The sequence below is a fragment of the Myotis davidii genome, unplaced genomic scaffold (assembly GCF_000327345.1).
Source record: "Myotis davidii unplaced genomic scaffold, ASM32734v1 scaffold962, whole genome shotgun sequence".
Lineage (NCBI taxonomy): Eukaryota > Metazoa > Chordata > Mammalia > Chiroptera > Vespertilionidae > Myotis > Myotis davidii.
Genome location: NW_006295559.1, coordinates 3,138,765 through 3,161,526, shown reverse-complemented (window position 1 = coordinate 3,161,526; position 22,762 = coordinate 3,138,765). Strand labels below are relative to the sequence as shown.

Below are 22,762 nucleotides of genomic sequence, written 5' to 3'. Positions count from 1 at the left end.
AGACAAAACAGGTTAGTTGAATAAAATTTTCTCTTTTAAAATGCCATTATATAATCAAAGCCCCAGGGGGGAAAAATGTATTTCTCCTAAAGTGGAAATTCTATGTATTTCAGCTTGCATTCATTCTTTCGCTGTTTCTAATACGCAGGCATAGAATTAGCATTCTGAATTGTGTCTTCTAAAGACATCCATATTCAGAGCTCATAAAGCATACTTCATTCATTTAAATTCTTGACTGATGGCAAACTTAAAGTCTAACACAAATGACAGAGTAATATTACTTTACATAAAGATACCTCTTATAAGAAAAGCATATCAAAGAGCTTAAATGAACCATTTCCAGAGCACGATTATAAAAGAGAGAAGGGATATAGCATGAATAAGTATCTGTTACAGGTAGCTTGCATTTACCATAATGGCTATATAACCTAAAATATGACATCTTAGCTCTAAAAACTAGAAACTTTGATAGAAGTTTTATTTTCACAATTAAGAGAATAATTGAGCATCACAGAATTGGCAAAACTCTTTATTTAGAAATGTTGGTACCTAGAGGTAAATTTGACTGTGGAAATAATAATATTTTAAAGTCTTAATTATAAGGGAGAAAAGGAGGGAGCAAAGGAGAGAGGAAGAAAAGGAAATAGAGGAAGGGAGAGAAAGGAGAAAAACGGAATGAAGAGAGAGAGAGAGAGAGAGAGGACGGAGGAAAGTGGGAAAGAAGACAAAGAAGGAGAAAGAATTAAGTTCTATTTTTTTAATTCTGCCAATCTTTAATGCAAGAGAGTTATATTGGGCTTTAAATAAGTTAATTAAGTATTAAAATCAATCATCTGAAAGTCTTAATATTTAATATTGGTTAGATTGTATATCAAAGTAGTTTTATTATTTATTTACTCCAAACCTTTCCAGAATACTTCATCTGACAACGGGGGGTCTGTTTCTCACAAGATAAATGCATTTACAATGCCAAATAAATTATATATAAAAGCATTTGTCTTCATACATGTCATTCAATATTAAGTATCACCCATTGGTAAAATCCTGAAACCCTAATTCATTTTTACCAACCACACAATTGTATTACTCAAGTGTTGTCTATTAAAGAGGTATAGAACTACAATAAGGGTCTACGTACTAAGCATAATTATTTTAAGAAAATTAGAACAACTTTAGTCCTTACAATTCCCAGGCTCTCAGAACAAGATGTTTAAGGTAAACAATCTACTATAAAAATGCTAGGTTCATAAACAATATACCAAATCAGAAATATAGAGATTATAATATATAACAAGTTTACAGGTGGGCTTAAATATTTATATTACAAAATAAAAATATATATAGCTTTCAATATTCAAGTGCTATAAAGTGGAACAAGAGAAAAATGAGCATTATAAAGTGTTAAAGTGGACTAACAAAAAACTCCACAGTGTAGCCTCATATGGCTTCAGATTTCTCATGAACAGATACTCAAGATCAAAAATTGGGAAAGCAGCTCAGCCTAGTGACCAAACCTTTTGTTATTATACCGCTACAAAAATACTCTTTTAAACTGTACTGTACCTCTAGCAATTAAACTACACAGTTAGGTTTTCATAAAATCAAAATAACTATAATAAGCAGTTAGGAATTCAAGAAGAATGAGCAATATTTGAAAAGAGAAAACAATAATAATAACTTGGCCATTTATATTAATAACTAGAGGCCCAGTGCACAAAAATTTGTGCACTCGGGGGGGATGGAGGGTCCCTCAGCCGAGCCTGTGCCCTCTGGCTGTCTGGGACGCCTCAGGGGATGACCACTTGCTGGCTTAGGCCCACTCCCCGGGGGATTGGGCCTAAGATGGCAATGAGACATCCCTTTGGCAGCCCGGCAGCCCTCAGGGGATGTCCACTTGCCTGCGGGGAGCAGGCCTAAACTGCAGTCGGATATCCTTAGTGCTGCTGAGGAGGCAGGAGAGGCTCCCACCACCACCGCTGTACTGGCAGCTGTACTCCCTGCAGGGTGGGGGTCCCCACTGGGGTGCCTGGCCAGTCTGGGTGAGGGGCTGAGGGCTGTTTTCAGGCTGGCGGGTGATGGAAGCTCCCAACCACTCCTTTTTTTTCTTTTTTTTAATTCTGGGATTTATTTACCTTCTATGGCTGTCACTGGAACTGAGAGCCGGCTTTAGCTCTGAGGCTCAGCTCCAGCTCTGAGACCTCGATTGCTGAAAGCAGGTATCTGGGTTTGTTTGGCTTCTATAATGGAAACACTGTTGCAGCTCCAGCTCTGAGGCCTGGCTGGCTGAAAGCAGGTTTCTGGGTTTGTTTAGCTTCTATAATTGCAACATTATTTCTTAGAGTTCAGGTCAGAGCCAGGCTGCAGCAGGCGGGGAACCTTGGTTTCCTCCATCACTGGAGCAAGCAAGCCTCCTGATCTCTTCAGCTGCATGGCTGCCTGCTGCCATCTTGGTTGGCAGTTAATTTGCATATCGCCCTGATTAGCCAATGGGAAGCATGTTGGAGGTACTGTTAATTACCATGTTTGTCTATTATTAGATAGGATGATGCTACTAAGAATAAGGAAAATAAACAAATGGCCGCTTTTTGTATAATTATCAATCAAAGCAAACATTTTGTCAAAAAACTTCCCTGGTGCAAACACAGGGAGACCTGAGGTGTTTTCAGAAGCATAGGACATAAAGTGGGGAGATCGTTCTAAAAGCCCATGTGAATATGACATTATCCCTTGGATATTAGTAAGTGGTAGGGATAGAAAACACAATGAAATTTTATTAAAGATAGCACTTTTACACCAACCGGCATGGCGCAGTGGTTGAGCATTGAATTATGAACCAGGAGGTCATGGTTCCATGCACTTTTACATATAAATGCATTTCATATTTAATTAACTTATTTAAAGGCCAATGTAACTCTCTTGCATTAACTCTAAATTTGTCGGGGTTACTGGCTCGATCCCCAGTGTGGAGCTTGCAGGAAGCAGGCAATCAATTATTCTCTCTCATCATTGATGTTTCTATCTTTCTCACCCTCTCTGAAATCAGTAAGTATAGTGTGTATGTGTGTGTGTGTGTGTATTTTAAAGATAGTGCTTTTAATTTAATAATTACAGCAAAAAACAGCATTTTAAAGAAGTAGGTACTTTTACACTTTGTAGGTACTTTTACATATAAATGCATTTAAACCTCACAACTCTACATGGTAGATGCTATTATCTGCTTTAATGGTAATGAAACCAGAGAAGTTAAGGTCACACAATTATTAGTGGCAAAACCACTTCAGATGACATAACAATTACTTAATAAATGTCCTGAGATAAATTAAACCAGGATTTATAGAGTAAAGTTTTTATTGTTATGTTAACTATAATTTAATGCAAAGCATTCTCATTTACTTTTTCCCCAGGCAATCTTTTTCAAAATCTAGGATTGTAATTTTAATCGGCCCTTTGTAGTTGCAAGGTATATGTTCCTTCCCAAATCACCATCTGAGAGTAAATGCATGTTTACTGGGAAAAGAAAATAGCAAGTAAGATGTGGATGCAAGCATAATTTATATATGACTCAACAAAATTATCATTTATGAATAAGTCAGACTGAACCTTTGGAATCACTATCAAATAGTCAAACTTGTGAATGATTTAATCCCCAAATGCTACAGATTCACATTACACCATTCTCTACAGGACCAAGTGCCATACTGAGTGAAGGCCAACAGCTAATAAGCATCCTCTGATCCTGTCTCATCAGAGTAGCTTATTAAATTAAAACATTTACACTTTCCTCCCTCCAGTTTTATTCATATCACCTTTGCTCCTAATGAGGGCTTTCCTATCCACTTTTCTAAATCCTATACTTAATCTGTACACCTAGCTTTTCTTCTGTGGACTAGTGCCAGAAGTACTTTCAACCTAGTCTTCTACAACACCATTTCCCTTACTGTGATGTACTACAGGACAGTATCAATCAATAAATGCCAGCAGTTGGAATATGAAAAACTATTTGTTCTACTTTTCTGTAGATAGATAAAATTAGTACAGAGTCTTCTTATAGACAAGAAGTATGTAATGGGAGACTTCAGAAAAGAGTTAATATTTTTTACTCAAATATCTGCTTCATCTCTGGAATATGACTAACCCTAACCTTCATCTCTGGCAACCTGGTCCTAGCCTCCATCTCTCTCCTAAACTCTTGCAATACCCTAATGTCTCCCAGCTTCCATTCTTTCTTGCTGTTGTAAACACTATTGATTGCCTTTCCAAGAAAATCCAAATTTTGTACAAGCCACATGCTCCCAGAGTATGAGTCATAATTGATCTATGTCAATCATGATGGTCCCAATTTCTTGCACCAGATTGGTTGGAATGAGCCATTCAATGTGAATAAAAGTCAACCAGGGGCTTTTAGACGTTTTTCTCTCAAAAATGATGTATACTCTTAATTGCAGTGGATTAATAAATCCTAGATTCACCTTACCTCTAGCCTTCTTGATATATGTAATAATAGATCCCTTACTGTATAACCCAACTGCCAGTTGAAATCAGCCTAACATATCCACCTCCAATAATCTATTACCACATAATATCCAATGCAACTTTTTTCATTGTAGATTGGGTCTCAACATTCTTAGCATAAAATGCAAACGCTGTTAAGAGACCCTAAATCTATGTTTAACCTTTAGTTCCCACTCCCCTCCTCCCTGAGTATGCTCTGTCCGCATAGGACTTCTTTCTATTCCTTACACAAAAACACAGCTCTTCACCCTGGTTGGTATGGCTCAGTTGCTCAGAGCGTCATCCTATACACTAAAAGTGGCAGGTTCAATTCCTGATCAGGGCATATGCCCAGCTTGCAGGTTCAAAGCCTAATTGAGATGAGTACAGGAGATAACTGATCAATGTTTCTCTCCACCCCTCCCATTCCTTCCTCTACCTAAAAAAGGAGAGCTCATTGCCATTTTAGGTTTATGCACATCCCATTTCTTTTGCTGAGAATACTTTGCCAATTAATATCATTCAGATATCTCCTCAAAAGCAGGTCGGTGCAGAAAGTTTTTCCTGGAGGACATCTAATCCACCAGCAAATCTTATCAAGCCTACCTTCAAAATAAAATCAAGAATTAAACCATTCTGTACCACAGTCACCCTGATTCAGGTCACTGTCATCCCTGGCATGGACGATTTAATTGCCTCCATAGGTCTCCATGTTTTCAACCTAGCCTTCTACCCTCCATTTACTCACAGCAGCCTGAGTGATCCATTTTAAATTTAACTCAGATCATATCTCACTGCTGCCCAAAACTTTCCAATGGCTCCTCATTTCACTCAGAATAAAATACAAAATCTTCATAAAACTCTACATGATCTTGCCACCAGCTACTGCTTTGATCTTTTATCCTACAACTCTCCCCCATGCCACTCAAGCCCTAATGGCCTCTTTATAGCTCCTCAAATGAGGCCAACAAGTTCTCACCACAGGGGGCCTTTTTAATTTCCTGGGTTCCAAAACACTTCCCTCAGATACCACATGGCTCACTCCTCCACTGCCTTTAAGTCCAAGCTCAAATGTCACCTTATTTGTGAGGTCGCCCATGATGACAGGACCACACTCAGCAAATACTCTCTCCTACTCTTCATCCCATTACCCAGTCTTACTTTTCTTATAACATATATCAGCACCTAACATGTTACCACATATTACAAATTATATCACCTCCTATTATCAGTTCTATGAATTCAAAGGCTGTATCTATCTTATTCACCCCTATATCTCTCATATCTGGAAGGTACCCTAAGTGTTTTATTGTGGCCTTCTGATAACTATTTGAAAGAGTCCAATAAAGTACAATGAGAAGAAAGTTAATTGAATCCAAGTTAGATTATTAACTTAAATCAGTTTTTCAAGAATTCCTAGGTACATGCTAGGGATGTATATTAGCACAAAATAAATGTTAAAGAGATTAGAATTAAAGATATTTGATAAGACAGATCCCATAAAACAGACTAGAAATTAGGTAATTAAGATCTAATAATTGCTTTAAAGAAGCAAGGACAGGTTCCTCTCGGTAACAGCAGCAGACCCAGAGCCCTCTCCTGGGAGAGACTGTGGCAGCTGAACAAACACCTGGTCTGTGCTGCTGCTCAGTATATGCTTAGGGACACAGGATGGGAGAAGGGAGCACAATTCCCTGTGGACCAACAGGCTCTTGGACACCCCCTCCTCCTACCCCCACACATACTTCTTACTTCTGCCATCTTCACTCACCACATCCTCAATAACATGAGAAGCCATTATATTTAACCTTGCCCTTTGGCTAGAGATCCTCCGCTTTCCCACTGAAACCAGGGAAGACCAAAGACAGCAAGAAATCTGTGCACCTCCCCTGTGATCTGTGCTCTGTGAGTCAAGCCCATACCCTTACTGGAAAAAATAACCCACTTCTTCAGTGCTGGAACTAGAGATTCTCTCTTAAGTACACTAGTACAGTGAGTGAGACTATCAAAAGCCCTTGGATTTCAATGTAAATGTTTCGATTTTGAGAAATTTCTGAGAAACTAGTAACATATTAATTTGTATGCAATATGCAACCTTTATAAAGTTAACCACCCATAAATAAGTAATAAAAGGACCATTTGCAGGCCAATGATGAGAACATGTCATAAACCAATGACTGAAATTAATCAAATTAATAAAGTTTGTGGAAAAAAGGTAATCATTAAAATGTCTAAGTAGCCCTGTATATATTATCCCCCCTCTAAAAAAAAAGGAATAGAATTTCAAAGATAAAAGTAGAGGTTGAAAGTATTTTAGTATAACATCTGGTTTATATTTGACATCAAGTAGATGATATCTTGCAGCTAATCTTTTAAGTCAATTTTATTAAAAATACACAAACACAAAGAAAGTATGCTATATAACCAATTCTATGTCTACCGTTTTGAAAGATGTTTTTACTTTTATTTCAATTATCTACTATCTCTTCAGAAGAAATTAAATTCTAAATAAAGGATCGCATTTTGTAATTAAAGACAAATTTTATGTATTTGTTAATTTCATATAATACCTATCTCATGACTAACATGAGGATTAAATAAAATCATCTGTGGGAATACATACTAAAAACAGCAGTGGAACGAACAAAGATTCATTGTTATAGTTTACTGACAGTAATAATCAATATTTAAAATCTTCATAAGATAGCAGATGTATGACCAACTACCTCCTTTGAAATTCATACTGATAACTAAAAGGTGGTGCAGACTGTAAATAGTAAGAATGGACTAGAAGAGGGAGGAAGGGCCGTCTGGGCAGAGGAAGCATCATGTGCATGGGCTCCGAGAACAGACAGTGCATGCACATTTCATTCAAAGCTGCAAGGAGTCGGGCTCAGCAGTGATGGCGAACCTGTGACACGCGTGTCAAAGGTGACACGTGAACTCTTTTTTGGTTGATTTTTCTTTGTTAAATGGCATTTAAATATATAAAATAAATATCAAAAATATAAGTCTTTGTTTTACTATGGTTGAAATATCAAAAAATTTCTATATGTGACACGGCACCAGAGTTAAGTTAGGGTTTTTCAAAATGCTGACACACTGAGCTCAAAAGGTTCGCCATCACTGGCTTAGGTGATCATTAGGCTCAGGAAATAGACAAAGACTACGTAAGGCATGGCTTATAGACCACACTTAAGATTCTGAGCTGTTTCCTAGGGGCAGGAGAAGCCACTGAATACTTTAAGTAAAGAAGAGGGAATACTTGCTGCTTCTCCACGTTTCATCTTTCTTCAGCTATACCAAACTCATTACCTCAGAACTTCCATACATGTGTCTTCTCTGCCTGGCACTGCATTCCTAGCCTTCTTTGCCTAATCAACTGATACTTGTTCTTAAGATTCAGCTCAAAAGTCACCTCTCAACATTCCTTCATCCAATTTGATTCAGATGCATTTTTATCTCATGTTTAACTCCACAGTAACATTAACCATTCCTTAGTAAGATGGTGGTTTTCCACTAATCTCCACTCTTCCTAATGATATAGGGTGTGTTTCACTTATCTATACTCCAAGATACTAGCATATAAGAACTTACAAAAATCAATCATTCAATGAATCAATAAAACACAAAAGAAATAATATAATGTAATTCTCAGATATGAAGATTAATTGAGTTATATTTGTTTCTATACACAAGCATACAAATTAAAAGGTTTAAAAACCATCTTGAGTATGCTGTAGGGACAAATATCACCTTAGATTACCTTTTTGAGGTACAGGAGTTTGAACTATCTTCAACACTGCATAATATGACCTAAAAAACTCACTTAAATACATATTGAACACCTACTATGGGCTAAGTACTACAGCACTGATCCTCATATCAAAATCAAATTCAGTAAGCAGTGACCTTGATTCTTTATATTACTTGGTGAAATTTACCACCATGATACTTCATGTTACAACAGCATTGAAATGTAGTATTCGCTTTCAACCATAATTTTGGACACTCACATCGGATAACAAACTAGGTTACTCCAAATGTTTCTTTTCCACGAAATCAAAAACCTTTTTAAAATGTCAGCCTTGAACATCGTAAAATTATACAGAATGATGAGGAACCAGACTTATAGTGCATATAAATACAAGAGCATATTAGGCTGCATTTAATTACCAGTTCAAACAACAACCTGATCTAACCTTTGACAAGTAAAATAAATGTTCTGAATAATTTAACTAAAGCAAACATTTGCTGTTAATGCTAGCTAATTATAGTAAGAGCTGGAAAGAGAAGCAGACGATGACGTAGGGAAGAGAAAGGGAGATAAAAGGTTGAGATCTCCAACTATTCATTGAAACATGATTTTTTTCCCAATAAATTTAATTCATATAAAAGGGCAAACTCAGCAGATCAAAGTTGTTTTATACATACTCAGATAAAAAAACAACATTACAGATAATTATAGAGCTCATTCTTTCAGTCCATAAAAATCACCAGATTATTAAGGGGACTAGAAAATTCGGAATAGATGAATTAGGGTACAGTCGCCCCCTTCACTCAAGGGGATCAAAGTTTAGTGAGGAAAAAGCCCAGGAAATGAATTGCCAGACTTAGAATTAATAATTAATTAAAATAATCAATTAATTGATATAAAATAAAATAACAATAGTGATGCCCAGTTAAATTTGGATTTCAGAAAAACAACAATAGTAATATTTGGAATATACTTATACTAAAAAGTATTCATCACTTATCTGCAATCCAAATTTAAAGGTGTATCCTGTATTTTATTTGACAACCCTACCCGAAGATAAATAAATGTCTATGGGAAAATATCTTATGTGCACTGTCCAAGCTCCTGGATCTATTAAATGAGATAAAAACTCAAAAAGGATGAAATCCCAAAAGAATACACCCAAAAGGGGGAAGAGCTGTTTTCTAGAGCTGGTATCTGATTGCTAATTGGAAAGACCAAAATTTCCTACTCAAATGTACTAACTCAGCCCCACAAGACTTTGTTTTTCAATTACCCTAAGAAAAGGAGCTGGAACTTCTTAATGGAAATCAAATGACAGAAAAATGAAACATTCTGACAAAATCCAAGAGCCACTGAGGACCCTGTTAAGGGGAGACAGAGTATATCACTATTCTTATGTTCTGAATAATTTAACTTTACCCCTGAAAAACACAGGTTTATTTTGAAGGGGGAAATCGAAAAAAAATTAAACTTTGTTAATTTTTTGAGACTATTCTTATTCAAATATATAACATTTTCATTCTCATGTTGTAAATAATTAATATGCATACTGCCAAGAACCTAAGTTATGATAAGTTCTGTGACCTTAAATTTTAAAAAATCAATAATGCGTAAAGACTGTTATATTCCATATGAAAATTGATGATTTAATTGATTAGTGACATCTATAATGAATAGCTTATTTGCTCATGGAGTAGAAGCTTCTACATACTTAGGCATAAGAACCAAAAGCTTCAGTATGAATGTGAAAATGAAGTATAATAATAGATCATCATTATTAATAGAGAAAAGAAAAACTTCAATTTCCCAAATTGATGACATATAAATATATAGCTATTTTATATAATAACAGATAATGAAAATCACTTAAAATATTAACACTTACTATAAAATAATAAATTTGAGTTTCACTGAAAAGTGATATGACTTGAGGGTTTCAGAATCTTTGATATCCATTTTGATTGTAATGGTTCCACCTTCACTCCAAAGAAGCTTGTGTGCATATAACTTCTGACTGTATGTTTTTAACACCAAAACCACTTAGATGTGTCCATGTAAGAAAACTGATTATATATATATATATATACACACACACACACACACACACACACACACACACATATATATATCGCTTTAAAATGTAAACATTATAGGAATTCAAAATGAGAATAAAACTGTTTAGATTTCATTTCTATGAGTGGGGATGTTTACAGTATTGACAAAATGAAACATGGTTAAAAAAGAAAGCGCTAATTTAAAAAGACAGGACAATACACAGTGCTCACATACGATCTTGATGAACTAAACATAGGATTCTATGAATAATGCTGAAGATTTCTGCAAGTCATCAATGCATACTAAAAAAACAATAATTCCATGAACTCCATGTTGTATCAGTCAGGGATCTCCAGAGAAGCAGAACTGATAGGAGACTATATACAGTATATGTATATATAACAGACACACACAGAGGTTTATTTATTTAGAAATATTTATTAATAGGAGCCCAGAGCGCGATTCAAAATCGCACAGCACTGCCCACCCTCGAGTCGCCGGTCCGGCCTTGCCTCCCTCCCTGGGCCCCTCAGCAGCCGCGGCCATTGTCGGTCCAGCCCTGCCTCGCTCCCAGGTCCTTGAAGCAGCTGCGGCTGCTGCTGATCAGGCCTTCCCTCAGCGCAGGCACACAGAGGCCCCTGCCGCCCTGCCCCCGACCCTGTGCGCACAACCTCCTCCTCTAAAGTCGACCCGTTACGGTGTCCCGGTTAATTAGCATATTTCTCTATTTTATATAGAGATAGATAGATATGAGATAGAGATAGAGATAGAGATAGAGATAGAGATAGAGATAGAGATAGAGATAGAGATAGAGATATAAATACAGATAAGGAATTGGCTGTCACGCTTACAGAAGCTGGAAAATTCACTCTGCAAGGTGAGAGGCAGGCTGGAGATCCAGGAAGAGCCAACGCTCTATTCAAAGGCTGTCAGGCAGGGAGAGCTGATATTCTGGTTTGAAGACTTCAGGCAGAAGAGATGACGTTGTAGATGGAGTGCAAGGCAGGAGGCTGTAGAGTTCCTCTTGTTGGGGGAAAGGGTCAGTCTTTTATTCTATCTGGCCTTCAACTCATTAGATGAGGCCTTTATCCACATCATAGGAGCCAATCTGCTTTGTACCCACTTAGATATTAATTTCATCCAAAACACCCTCTCAGCAGCACCCACAATAACCTCTGACCAAATACCTGGGCACTCAGTGGGCCAGTCAAGTTGACGCATAAAATTAAGCATTCACATCTGTTTACTGGCCTTTTAGGTCTCCTCTTCTGAGAGGTACCTATTCATATCTTTTGCCCCATTTTCAGCTGGGCTGTTTTTGCTTAATAATTATAGGATTTTAACAAAACAAATCATGGGTACATAATTTTAACACAATACTGAAATATCAAAAGTACACTGTATATGTTAATCATCATTCATATACTAAAATGGTCTCCATACTGTTAATTATATTGCAGAATGCATTTTGAAAATAATGATTTAAAGAAAATCAAAATTTCCCCTTGTAAATATGGTACAATGAACACTAGATTATGATCCTGAACCAGAAAGATAAATTATTATTATAATTTGTTCAATGTCTTCCTCTGCACTTAAGAAATGTTTGCAAGATTAATGGTTGCTAATGTTTTATTGAATGCTTACTAAATGCCAGACACTGTGCTTTATGTTATTATCACATTCAATGTTCTCAGCAATCTTATCAGAAAAGCATCATCATTATCCCTATTTTACAGGTATGCAGGTGGAATTTGAGGCCAGCAGGTCAAGGTTCTCATCCCAAGGTCACACACTAAGTAGCTGGGACATGAACTCAGACTTCTTTAGAAATTCATGTAAGCCAGCCCTACTGGCTTCCTATTATATACAATGGCACTGGGAAAGGAACACTAGGGAACAAAGAATGAGGAGGGCAACATCCTTGCTGCCGTGACACTTACAATCTGTCAGGAGATGGAATATGGAATATGGAATATGGAAAATACACAGACCACGTAATGAAAGACAGAATATCACAGCAAAGGAGAATACAGCTTTAACTCTAGGAGGCCAAGGGACAATTATGGGAGACTAGGAAGACTTCATGAAAAAAGGAAACGTCTAGGACAGGCTTTGAAAAAAGAGTAAGATTTTGACAGGCACAGATGGGCAGAGGCAGCTAATCAGAGGTCAACTCAAGAAAGATTGTTCCAAATGCAGCAAAATAAACAACAAAATTGTAAATCCCTGTATTTGCAAAAGCGAAATCTGCAATGAGAAAAAGGCAGCTGCAAAACAGACATATAATATTATATCATACGAAATGCAAATTATTAACAATGAAGCTTTACATTTAAATAGCACTTTGAAATTTACAAAAACTTTCACATATACCATGCATTCTCAAAGGAAGTGTCATTGTTCTTGAGGGGAGAAAAATGATTATTGGGGTTGGAGTGGGGAATCTTAAATATTAAAAGGGTGTATGGCCCTCCAAAAGGCCACAGTACATAAATACATAGTATATCTGTGTATATCTGTTATATTAAAATTTCATGGGGAAGGGAAATGATAAAGGTAAAAAAATGCTTTTTTAGGGAATAACAATGAAAAAGAGGTGGAAAAACACAGATTAATACTACCTTATTTGATCATCCCTATAATCTAGTGGGTAAGAAGGGTATCCGTCCCTTATTTGAAAAGCATATGAGACAAAACTGAAAGAGTTACGTGAATGAATAAAGGAGAAAAAAAGATAGTTCACCAAAAAATGAAATGTTGTTTGTATACATGTGTGAATCATATAATATGCAACCTCACTCATAATTAAAGAAATATCAACTAAAACAATTAGAGTAATTTCTCAATCCTCAAATTTGCAAAACAAAAAAGTGAATAATAGCTAGTGTTGATAAGGATGTGGAGAAATACACATTTTGATATTAACTTGATTATGTAAGTATAAATTTTTTGAAAAGCAATCTGGCAATAACTATCAAAATTAGAAATTCAAATATACCCTTTGATTCTGCAATATTACTGCTAAGAATTTATCTTACTGAATTATCCTCTAGCCCAATTTATATAGAAAGAGGTTGACTGTAATAGTCAAACACTATCCAGGTATCCATGAATAAGGAATTGGTTTTATAAATTATTGCAATCCAGAAATGGAGTACTACATGGATCACTGCTCAAACCTCCCAACAAGATCTCCCAGCATTCCTTTCATATTCCCCTCAATCAAGATCCCTTCAGTGAATGATCTTTAAAACAATAAATCTACTCATATCACTCTCCCTCCTTAAAACCCTTCAATAAGTTACCACTCAAGAGTTAAAATTTCCAGTAAAACTACAATGTCTTATGTGGCCACTGACCTACTGTCTGACTTCTTTTCTCACCTTTGTCTCTGGGCTCTTTGGGTTCCAACCACACTATCTATATAAACTCCCCAACGATCAGTTCATTCCAATCAGAGCTTTAATACAGGCTTTGCCCTCAGCCTGCAACATCTGTCTTCTTTTGCCTGAAGAACAAAACTGAAATTTCACTTCTTTAGTGAGGTCTTCCTTAACACTCCCCTCAGCTCCTAAATTAGGTTAGTTACTTCTGTTACATGCATCCTGAAGCCCCTATCTTTCCATCATTGTACTTAATGCAATTGGGTGAGAGGAAGGGGTGGGGGAGAAATTGAGTGACAGAGAGACTATGTGTGTTTACATACAAGCATATATTTTAAAGGTTTACTGCCACCCCTGAATTCATGAGGGCAAGGCCTAGCATAGTGTTTGGCATACAAAAGACACTTATTAATATTTATGAAAAGAAAGTGATGCAACACTATCTCCTAAATGAAGGTGATTCAAATGAAAGGTTAATTGTACATTTTCATTTTTAACATATCTGGTTTGCTTTAAAAACAAGTAAAAATTGATCCAACCTAAAGAACATATAATTCAATAATGAACAAGTGTACAAATATATGCTTAGTTGAAAAATACCAACCATCTGGGTGGGGAGTGTTGATGATTACAAGTAAATTCATCAGCAAAGGAAAAGTAACTAGAGTTCATTTCTCTCTCTTTAGAGGGAGTGATCACAATTTAGATTTAAGTGACAAAAAGAAAATATAATTTTTACAAACATGGGAATTAACCCTTCCTCCCATGGCTTCTCCATTTTCGAGTTTCCCAAGATATTCTTGTATATTCAAAATTAGGCATAAAGTATCATCCATCAACCAAATCTTTTACCTGGAATACTTATATTTTCTTGAAAATTAAGTAGACAAAAATTACCCCTATTATTTACCTTAGTTTTAAGACATTCTTGGGTTGTTGTTTTTTAAATTCAGAAGTCAATTCCTTTTCTACATTCCAACAATCTCTTAAAAGAAAATATTTAAGGCAGAATGCTAGCTTATTTGACCTATTAATGCCAATATATTTTTAAAAAGCAAAAATATCCAACCTTGTACCCAAATTTTAAAAGTATCAATTTCATTAATTTAATTCAAAACCTTTGGCTCTTTCAGAGTAAATGATGACAGCTGGAGGTCAAGAGCTCCTAGCACATTAAGTCTGGCATATTAAGTTCTAATAAGAGAGAATAGAAAGGAATGATAAACATGTGAATGAAACAGTAAAGAAAAACCTGGGCACCAAACTAATTCACACACCCCTGCTTTATGAGGCACAGGCAAAGCAAATTCTAAGTCTCGTCTTTCATTGATTAAAAATATTGCCCATCCTAAAAACTATTTTAGTCAGAAACTGCTAGTGGTAAGACTGGATCAGATAAACTTACTAATAGAGTCAGGAAAAAATAGACTTTGTGAATGGTCTGATATGTCAATAAGTCTATGGATGAGAATTTAAAAAGTCAAAGTTCAGTAAGCTCTAACAATTCTTCTGGATTTTGGTTTCACGTAGCATTACGCTTATGTTATTATTCCATTGTTTCTGGAATAATTTATAAACCAGACTAATAGGTAAATCTAAGAACTCAGTGTCTGTATCTCTCTCTCTCTCTCTCTCTCTCTCTCTCTCTCTCTCTCTCTCTCTCTGTATGTGTGTGTGTATGCATACATATACACACACACCTTCATTTCACTTTATAGTGAAATACATCATAAAAATGGCATTTCTGAAATATGAGGGAATTCTATCCTTTACCTATATAACCAAGATCAACACTATTTCCTGAAAGTTCGTGGTGAGGTTTTCTACAGCAATGTCAAGGGGTAGCCGATGGGAGAGTTCATATACACATACTTTTCACCCTATAGAAATGGATCAAGAAAGCAAAGGATGAAAACGAGGACCCCCTAGTCTAGAATTAGTACAACTGTATGGAATAGCTTCCATTTAGTGATTTTCCATGTTTCAGGATACAAAAGTATTATTCCTAACACATTAGGGGGGAAATGTAATCACAGATTCAAAAACCTTTAACTGTCCATTATCTCTTCATTAATGGAAAACCAGTCTGATAAGTAAAAGATGCCTCTTAGGATAGCAAGCATGTCTCCTACACATATCTTATTAAGTATATATGGATATAGGTCAATGGATAAGGAAAATTTAAACTAAAACATAAAATCTGATTTAGATTCAAATTAACATCTTCCTTTTACCTATTCCTTCTGGCAGAATGTACTTGCAAAATCTGTAGCAACAAACTATCACTTCATTATCTTTCCACAAGATACTGGTTTTCTCTAACACTTCACAATGCTTCTGAGATAGCATATCTGACATAACACCTCTACTTCTCTCCAGCACTTAACAAGATAAAGAAAAGGCAGAAAGAAAAAGTAAAAAATGTTGGTGTTACAAGAGAAAGAATCCAAACCTTATGAACATTCAAATATTAACTATGTATCTCAAACCATTTTAACTATTTTCCTACATTGTCATCTGACATGCTTCCCTCTAAATTAAGTAATATATTGTAGGGTCATTCACTCGGTGTTATCTGATGGCAATCATTAATTAATGTTGAAGGACCCTTTGAAACTAAAACAAAGCATAGTGATTCAAGGTTGTTGTTTTATTTTTCTTTAATCAAATAAAGCTGAGTAATCAAATACTGGTCTTTGAAGAAGTCTATTTCTACTTTTTACCAGGTAGGATCCCTCAAAGAGGAGGTAAAATGGTAAATTTCAATTCACCTAACGACAAAGTATCAAACTTGCTTGACTGTGAAACAATATAAGGTTTAAGCTTTCTTCAGTGATATGATTAAAATGAAGATGTAATCAATTACTATCACCTGCTTTGTAATAATACCCAGAACACAAGCACAGTGACCTCCATGCAAAAACATGCAGGATTTTCAAGGTTTTACCACAAATAAAATCTAGTGATAAGAAGTTCACATATATCCCTCTAACCAAAACCATTCACCAGGCCATCTCCAATAAATCTATTCAAGTACTTCTCAGTGTACGTGGGCATCACCATTCAGAGGGCAGAAATCAGGCCTATTCAATGTTCTTTTAGGTCACTACCATAGCTCCATTTGCACATGACACTTATTAAGTCCTAATTGAAAGGCATTTGACAATACAATTGCTGAAAATTCAATGTTCACCCCAAATGTGAAATCTTGAGCTTTATACCTTATGATTTCAGCAGTGCCATGTGTGCTGTGAAAGCGAAGGGCCTGTCAATGTTTCCATTATAAACTCTGGTTTTCAGAGGTTTGTATCTTGGCCTATAAAAATAGACTGCGGTCTGCAACTTGGCATAGAAAGTACTGGTATCAGCCCAAGAGAACATTTTTTGTTCCAAAGATTAAAATAAAAATCTGTTTAGTAGTTTTAAGTTAAGAGACTGTTAAAAAAAGAGGGGGGTTTAGGAGGGTGAGGGAAATATAGAATGTATTTAAAAACACCAAAACCCAATGTCTATGTCTAACTACTGCTTCATTTTAGATTTTGAAATAATTAACACAAGATAAGCCAATGAAAAAATATTACGTAAGTGAAAAACCTAAAAAGAGTTTTAATTAAAAACATTATGGTGGTTACCAAAAAAAATTCTTAATTTTTTAAACAACTACATATGTAGTATCTCAAATAAGCCCCACATTAAAAGATTGTCCAAGTACTCACTGACAGTAAATGAAAACTATTTCAGATGTTTTCCTAGATATGCAAAAATTACTTTTTAATGAATCACTAAATGCAGAATTACTTCAGATTAGTAGAGACAATATTCAATTCTATCTTCAATTTATGCATTAAGAAGTTTCTAAAACATAACTTAAATGTAAGAAACTCTGAAGAAGTCTTTATATACTATTTGTTGAAAGACAGTTGTTTAAGTTTTATGTTTGTTTCTTTTTTACCATAACAAACATGTTTTCTTCAAAAATATAATGCTGTTATGTAACACTTCTGCATCTTCAAAACACACATTTTGTAATAACATATCTGTTAAAGAGGGTATAAACTGGTATAATTGGGCCATGAAAGGTGATTTGGCATAGCTATCAAAATTCTATACACACACACACACACTTTTTGGCCTTGTAATTACATTCTCAGGAATTTATACTATGAATATGCCTGCATATATGAAAATTATATAAATACTAGAGGCCCAGACACAAAATTCATGCACTTGGGAGGAGGGGTTCCCTCAGCCCGGCCTGCACCCTTTTGCAGTCCTGGAGTCCTTGGGGGATGTTCAACTGACAGTTTAGGTCAGCTAACATCTAGAAGAGATCAAAATGTTAGTGTACACAGCAATCCCCTAGAAGTCTTATTAAAACACAGATTTCTGTACTCCACCTTCAGAATTTTTCATCAATAGGTCTGGAATAGAACCTAAGGGTTTGCGTTTCTTAATAGTCCCAACTACAGCTGAGTTACTGGTCCAGGGACCACACTTTGAGATCTCTTCTAGATCAAAATTGTACATAAAACCGCATCTGCTAAGAACATTATTATCCTATATAATAAAAGCCTAATATACAAATCGACCAAAGGGCAGAATGACCATTGGAATGACCAGTCACTATGACGCGCACTAACCACCAGGGGGCAGATGCTCAATGCAGGAACTGCCCCCAGCCCACAGTCTCCAGGCCAGCCAAGGCAGGTGCCAGTGGGGCCCCTGATCACCCTGCCAGTCACTTGCAGAAGGAGGCCACCAGCGGCGGCAGTGGGAGGTGGGCTGGCGAGCAGGCAGTGCATGCTAGAGGGGGCCCTCCCATCACCCTACTGGTAGCTCCACAGATTGGCCCTGATTGCCGGCCAGGCCTAGGGACCCTACCCATGCACAAATTTCGTTCATCCTGCCTCTAGTAATGCTATAATCCTATATAATAAAGAGCTAATATGTAAATAGTCATCACACCCTCACACCATAACGGCTCAGATACTCAACACTGGGGAGAGAGGAATGGGGATCAGCCAGGCACAAATGAGCTCACAAAAGAAGAATGGGGACCAGCCAGGCTGCAGCCCAGGAGAGGAACAAGCCACCCACCCCACGGTCCCAGGTGCCAGTGGCTGGGGCTGTGGCCCAGGAGAGGGACAAGCTGTCCGCCCCGCAGTCCTGGGCACCAGCAGCTGGGAATGTGGTCTGGGAGAGGAACAAGCCGCCCACCCCGTGGTTCCAGGCACCAGCGGCTGCACTTCAGCCTGTAGCCCAGAAGAGGGACAAGCCGCCCGCCCCGCAGTCCTGACGCCAGAGGCTGGGGCTGTGGCCCAGGAGTGGGACAAACTGTCTGCCCCACAGTCCCGGGCACCAGCACCTGCGGCCGCAGCCCGGGCAAAGCTGCCTGCCCATGTTACCCTATGGCTGTGGCCAGCCCGGACGAAGCCAGCCCGGGTCCTGGGTGCCTGTGGCCAGCCAGAGGGAGGGAAGCCTGAGTCTTGGGTCCTGAGTGCCTGCGACTGGCTGGAGGAGGGAATCCTGGGTCCCGGGTGCGGGGCAAGGCATGGCAGTTAGGGGCGATCATGCCAGCGCCTGGGCCTGGGCGAAGCCTCCCGGGGTCCTGGGTGCCTGTGGCCAGCCAGAGGGAGGGAAGCCTGAGTCTTGGGTCCTGAGTGCCTGCGACTGGCTGGAGGAGGGAATCCTGGGTCCCGGGTGCGGGGCAAGGCATGGCAGTTAGGGGCGATCATGCCAGCTAGGGAACAGTTACGGGTGATCAGGCTGTAGTGGAACAATTAAGGGTGATCAGGCTGTAGCAGAACAGTTAACGGTGATCAGGCAGGCATACAGAGGTGGTTAGGGACGATCAGGCAGGCAGGCGGAAGGGTTAGGGGCAAACAGGCAGGCAGGCAGGCGAGCGGTTAGGAGCCAGCAGTCCCAGATTGCTAGAGGCAGTCGGACATCCCCCGAGGGGTGCTGGACTGGAGAGGGTGCGGGCTGGGCTGAGGGACGCCCCACCCCCCTGTGCACATATTTCGTGCACCGGGCCTCTAGTAACATTATAAATATAATCTTGTTCTTATCAATAATATTTAGATAATAATGCTTGTTTTCATAAAACATAAGAAGTTTGGGTGGTGGGGGTGGATGATAATTTAGGTTATTCTAAACATGGTGAAATAAAGGGGAAGGGTAGACAATTTCGTTCTGTTGTACTTTTCAAACTTAACCTCCCATCTCTTATTTCTGTCACCAGATGGAAACCAGTACAATGATAAGCTGCCAAATTGCAGATATAAATTTAAAAATAATAAAATAAACAGGTGATAATTATATCACATGGTATTAATTAAAGGAATATATAGCTATGAGTCCCTATGCTGACATTAATAACTAGAGAGGAATGGCATTTATTATTCAATTAATTAAATGTATGTGTATTAGCCATTGGTCTGTAAACCATATCAACTTTAGATGTGGTATAGATTGAATCATGATATCCCAAAATTCATATGTTTAAGACCTAACCAATACCTCAGAGTGTGACCTTGTTTTGGAGAGAACTAAAATGGCATCAGAATGGGCCCTCATGCACTCTGACTGGCATTCTTATAGAAACCGAAAAATTAAACACATACAGGGAGAAGATGATGTGAACACACAGGAAGAAGACAGTCCTCTACAAGCAAAGGAGAGAGGACTGGGACAGATCCATCCTCTGTAGCCCTCAGAGGAACCTGCCCTGCCACACCTTCATGTTAGACTTCCAGCCCCAAAACTGAGACAATACATTCCTGTTGTTCTCAGTTTGTGATTCTTTGCTATGACTGTCCTAGCAAACCAGTTCAAGAGTTTTCTGTTTTCTTTACTTTTTTTACACTTTAAAATACTGAATGACTACTATAAGCAATATGCTGTGTCAAGTGTTGTGACCACAAAAATGAATACTTGCCTTCAAGGAACTTACAGTCTAATGGTATATTACTTAAGAAGCTCATGAATATCCATTAGTCATTAATAAGATGCCAACAGTTTTTTCAAAGCTTATTGATGCTTGATTCAGCGGGTCACCAACAAAAATAAGACACCCCAACACTGAATTCTACTTCATTTCTACTGTCAACACCCCAATCACAGCACTCATTGCTCCCTGCCTCACTCTTAGGACAACTTTCCAACTGGTCTCTCTTTCTCCAATCCATTATATAAATTGCTGGCAGCACCTTTCAGGACAGTACCCTCCATGCAATTTCCCTAATTAATATTTCAAAAATGTATCTTAAAAGAACATTGTCCTTTTCCCAATTCAAGTTATAGGCAATCATACCTCCCGATAGATATACGTAACTTCAAATTACTTAAAACCACTGATTTAGTTTGCACCTTGAAAACTGAAATGTCTTTAAAAGAATAAGCAGTTATTTATAACTAGAGGCCCAGTGCATAAAATTCATGCAGGGGGGAGGGGGATCCCCTCAGCCTAGCCTACACCCTCTCTAATTCGGGACCCCTCCAGGGATGTCCAACTCACAATCCTAGACTGCTGGCTCCTAATCACTCACCTGCCTGCCTGCTTGGATGCCCCTAATTCCCACCCTTGCCAGCCTGATCACCCCTCACTGCCTCTGTGTGCCAGCCTGATTGCCCCTAACTGCCCCTCCTACCAGCCTGGTTGCCCCCAACTGCCTCCTCCCCGCCGGCCTGGTTGCTCCTAACTGCCCCCCATAACAGCCTGGTCACCCCTTACTGCAAACCCTGCTGGCCTGGTCACCCCTAACTGCACCCACCCGCCAGCCTGGTCGCCCCACGCAGCCTGCTTATTCAGTCGTTTGGTTGTCCCTCACTAACTCCCCTGCCAGCCTGGTTGCCCCATGCAGCCTGCTTGTTCAGTCATTTGGTTGTCCCTCACTAATCCCCCTGCTAGCGTTGTTGCCCTACTTAACCTGTTCTGTCATCCATTCAGTTGTCTTGGATGTGATGGCCCCTGCCCTCACTACCTCCCCTGCCAGCCTGGTTGCCCCATGCAGCCTGCTTGTTCAGTCATTTGGTTGTCCCTCACTAATCCCCCTGCCATCCTGGTCGTAGGCAGCCATCTTGTGAGAGCGTGGTGGTTAATTTGCATATTACCTCTTTATTATATAGGATATAGGATGGAGGATTATTGCAGGAGTAGCAATATCATAAAGTATCATTAATACACCTGTGCTTAACAATAACCCCTCAAATAATCTCTTACTAAGTTCAGCACAAAACTAATTATCTCAAAATTTGAAGTAATGAGAGTACAAAGTGATAGCTGTCCTTGATCTGTGGGTGCCTCATAAATACCCATTGCTATCATGGAAATCCCATCTTAGGATTCCAAAATTATGTGAAATTTTCATGGGGAGCTTATATCTTATATAACTTCATTATATATTGTGCATTAGGTTTATAAATGACCTCAATTATAAATGAACATTTAATTTTAAATTTCTTGCTATTATCCAATGTCTCAACTACTGAATCAATACTTTCATACATATAGTTATCCATTTGTTTTATCTTTATAAAAAGTAATAGTATTCAATTGCCTTGGGGAAGGGGATGATAACACCAAATTTTCTCTAGAATTTCTCCTCTCTGTTCGTTTCTTCTCAACAGAATTCAGTTATACGTTTTAGGAATCCAAAGAGACAGCTGATATTCCTCTATTCACTTACAAATAAATAAATTTTACATCTTCAAAAATTATTAAAAGAAAATAAATATTTCTTGGTTTCCTAGAATACAAAATATTCTAGTGTCATTATTTCTTTTAGGTTCAGGAGTGAACATCTCTTATTAGTCCTACAATTAAATGATTCAGCAACCAGCCACACTATCTTTGCCTTTTAACAGTTCCAATCAGTAGCAGATCTAGGTGTAATCAACAGCAGCAGGGGGCTTTAGGAAGCAAAACAAAACAAAAACAGTAGGAATCTTTAAGAGAATACAGTAAGTGATACAAGGAAACATTACAGGCTATTTCAATCTAAAATATTAGAGTCTGGTTTTATAATCAGAAGTGAAAGAAGCAGAGCAACTTCTGTATATCTGAAAACGG

The 22,762-nt window shown here is 37.9% G+C and overlaps 1 protein-coding gene across 15 annotated transcripts in view; it reads right to left on the bottom strand.

Moving 5' to 3' along the window:
* Positions 1-22,762, bottom strand: part of TBC1D5 (TBC1 domain family member 5) — a 431,389-nt gene that overhangs the window by 280,131 nt on the left and 128,496 nt on the right. The window contains exon 1 of one of the 15 annotated variants that reach the window (XM_015568094.1): positions 3,394-3,486. The exons of 13 other annotated variants lie outside the window; for them this stretch is intronic. The gene's annotated coding sequence lies outside the window, so the exon portion shown is untranslated. Of the gene's footprint in view, positions 1-1,161; positions 1,178-3,393; positions 3,487-22,762 lie in introns of those variants that run through there. One more of the 15 variants, XM_015568093.1, reaches the window with a different exon arrangement.